This window comes from Choloepus didactylus, chromosome 11, assembly GCF_015220235.1.
Source record: "Choloepus didactylus isolate mChoDid1 chromosome 11, mChoDid1.pri, whole genome shotgun sequence".
Lineage (NCBI taxonomy): Eukaryota > Metazoa > Chordata > Mammalia > Pilosa > Megalonychidae > Choloepus > Choloepus didactylus.
The window spans coordinates 29,858,829-29,862,538 of record NC_051317.1 but is presented as its reverse complement, the minus strand read 5'-3'; the positions used below and the strand labels follow the sequence as shown (position 1 = coordinate 29,862,538).

The 3,710-nt window shown below is 37.1% G+C and overlaps 1 pseudogene; it reads right to left on the bottom strand.

Moving 5' to 3' along the window:
- Positions 1–744: 744 nt before the first annotated feature.
- LOC119505892 lies at positions 745–1,544 on the bottom strand (annotated as a pseudogene).
- Positions 1,545–3,710: the final 2,166 nt, after the last annotated feature.

Genomic DNA, 3,710 nt, shown 5'->3' with positions numbered 1-3,710 from the left:
CATATGCTTACTACAGTAAGGAAAAAATGGTTTAGAAAGAAGGGTTTTTGTTTGGTCTATGTTTAAAGGGATCATGAAAGAGAACAAACTTGCTTAGAAATTCCTTTTTAATAGTTTTCTGAAATAAAAACATGCTTTGATCACAGTGGAAAATAAGTATTCAATATCTATTCACTAATTCAGCCAAAGAAATAAAATGTTGATGCTACCTTCATAGTTAAAGGCACCTGGCCAATCTCAACTACTTCCCAAAAGACTAGGGAGTTCTGTAAAGGAGTAAAGGGATTTGGGGATTTCTCAAAAGCTAGATGATCAGACACAAACTGTAAGACATGAGGTAAATGATATTAACAATAGCAAACTAGGTACTAGGTACCACAAAAAGACTTTACATATATTAACTTGTAACATATTTTATCTGCACCAAGCAATAAATGCCCTCCCTTCAGCCATTATTAACTAATGGATTGTGGTGGTTCTTATTTTATGGTTCCAGGCAAACAACCAGAGATGTAGCAAATAATAAACATGATTTTTCTATGCTTGCCAATTGCTAAAACAGAGTCTCCAGGACTATATTTGATGCTGATAGTAGATCTGCACAGGCTAATTTTAAAGTGCATGTAATTCTCAAGGGACAATAATTCCCACAGAAGCCTCAGCCTCTGAAGTATCATGGTACAGTAACATTTAATAAATTCATAAACTTTAAATTAATATGAAACAATCACACATAAAAACTTGTTAAGAGGCATCAAGTCTCTTAAAGGCTTCTTTGATGAAGGTTAGCATGTGCTTCACCTGTGAATTATGAAAAACATCCAAGTCCTTTAGAAGAGCGTTCTGGTTTGGGATTAGCATCAAAATTTCTTTCTGAAGTACTAGTGCTTTGTGACTGTTCTGAGAAAGTTCTGGAAGGGAGAGTACCTCACTACTATCGATTTGAAACATCTTCTCCTCCCCTCTTCCACCTCACTTGTCAGAACCTGAAGTTTGTTTCTGAGGCTTTGAATATTCTCAGTCATTGACTCTGTGATCTCTGCTATTGTATCTATTTCTTCTTGCAGTAATGCCAGACCTTCTTCATTAGCTCGGAGAAGTGTCCTTTCCATTTTCAGTAGACTTGACACATTAGTTAAATCTTTCTGCTTTTGGGGAGGGGCTTCTGGCATTTCACACAGCTGTAGCAATCTTTTGTTCAGGCAGTTGAGATGATATTGGATTTGTTCATTTTCTTTAATATTTTTACTTAAAATTGCTATTATTACTGATTCCATCATAGACTGCAAATACTGTCTGCTACTCTTCGAAAGCGATTGCCATGTTTTTCTTTGGTTGGATGCTATCTTTATCTGTTTCAGATTAGCGTGCTTTGTTTTTCCTGTCACTTTAAAAGACAGATGCATTGGGTGTTTTTTAATTTTTTTCATTGTGTTTCTAACCTCTTTCTCTGCCAACTCTGTTTCTTCATCATCAATTTTTCTTTTTGGATTTCTTTTTAACTTTCAGGATTTTTCCTTGGAGGCATTTGCTTACCTAGGCATCCTGGTATAAATGGGAACAATTATAACAGTGCTTCAAAAATCTTGTAGGAAATAGGGGAGCACTCTTGGCTGTCCTGTTTTCCCTAACGGCTTGCTGAAACTCATGGAAATCAAATATATTAATCTAGACACAAATCTCTAAGGTAGCACTTCTACATTCCCTTTAAAGTTTTAAAGTTTTGCCTGTCTTATTTAAGTATTTAAACTTAATTGTAGATAGTGTAGGGGTTAGGTTTTATTTTATTTTTTCCTATAGACAGCCACTTATCCAAGCACTGTTTAGTGACGAGCTCGTTCTGTGCCCCCTGGCGTGGACTGCCACCTTTGTCGCCCACCCATCAATGTGCTCTGCTCAGTTTCCCTACGTCTTCTTCTGTTTCATAGATCAATTTATCTAGTCTTGTGGTGGAAAGCCCCCAGGATGGCTCATGCTCCCCTTGAGTATGGGCTGCCCTGGTGACCCTTCTGACTAGCAGACTATGGCAATGTTGAGAGGATATCACTTCTGCAATTAGGTTACCACAGACTGTGGCTCTGTCTTGGTAGAAGACTCTCGTGATTGCCTTCTCAGCTTGCACACCTTACTGCACAGGCAATCACTTCCAGCACAATGGCAAGTAGCACTGGTAAAAATGGACAACCTTGCCTTGCTCCCAACTTTAAGAGGAATACTTTCAGTTGTTTATGAATTAAGTACAGTGTTCACTAGAAATGGTGAGAGTAGACATCTTATTTTGTTCCTGATTTTAAGGGGAAAGCATTCAGCCTTTCTCCGTTAAATATGATGGTCGATGTCTTTTATTAGGTTTAAGAAGTTCCCTTTAATGCAAGTTTGCTGAGACTCTTATAGTAAATTCCTTGTATTTCTTCATAGGCTTTTTCTTGCATCAATTAATATGATCATGTGACTTTCTTCCTTAGGTTGTTTTATATGGTGAATTACCTTGATTGATTTTCAAATATCGAATGAACCTAGCATTCCTGGAGTGCACCCCTTTGATGTTGGTGTATTACTCTTCTTACATATTTCTGTATTTAATTTGTTAATATTTTATTGGGGATTTTTGTGTCTGTTTTCATAAGGGGTATTGTTCTGTTGTTTTCTTTTTCTGTACCATCTGTGTACAGTTTTGGTATCAGGGTAAGTCTAGTCTTACAAAATAAGTTGGAAATGTTCCCTGTTTTATTTCCGGTAAGAAATTGTGTAGATGTGATGTTTCTTCTTCAAGTGTTTGACAGAATCTGTCATTGAACACATTTGAGCACAGAGGTAAATTCTTGGAAATATTTAAACTAATTAGATTTATTTAACTTTTATAGGAATATTCAGATTGCCTATTTCATTAGGGGTGATTTTTTATAATTTATGATTTTCAAGGAACTGGTTCATTTTATCTACATTTTCAAATGTAAGTATGTTGTTGAGTTGTTCTCAGTATTCCCTTATTATTCTTTTGATTATTATAGGGTCTGTAGTGATTTTCCCTCTTTCATTCTGAATATCAGTAATTTGTCTCTTCTCTCTCTTTTCCTTTGTTAGGCTTGACTGCAAAATTTTTTATCAATTTTGTTGATCATTTCAAAGAATCAGATGTTGAGACCAATCCATATAGACAGGGTGGGCCCTCACCAAAAATTTGCCTTCTAGCAGCTGTGATTTGAAAGTCCACTCCATTTTCAAAGGATTTGTAGTGTTATTATGATCTAAAGCTGCATGTCCAGTACCCAGTCTGGGACATAGGGGTGGTCTATCCATTAGTTTAGTTCTTACATTCCCTGGTGTGCTATTTTAGATAAGATCCATGTATGTACATTTTGAGGGTGAGTTCAGAAACTTGAAAACAACTCAGTGGGGTTGCTTTTCCAAGTTCCTCTCTCCACAATCTCCTCAGAAAATTTTGCTTCCCTACAGCTCCCCTTTTTGATCCTCTAGCCAGAAATCTAGGACTTTATTGATCCCACTCTGCTGTGCATTTCCCATTGCCACACCCACACTTAGGGCCAAATGGTGTGAGGACATAGAAGAGGAAATAATGCTGTCATCCCTCTCTCTTGGGATCAAAGCTCCTCTAATTAGAGAGGAAGTTTCCCTCCCTCAGTATATTAGGCACCTGTGGCCTCCACTGTCACTGGTGTCTCTGCTAGGAGATAACCTTTATTGCTTCT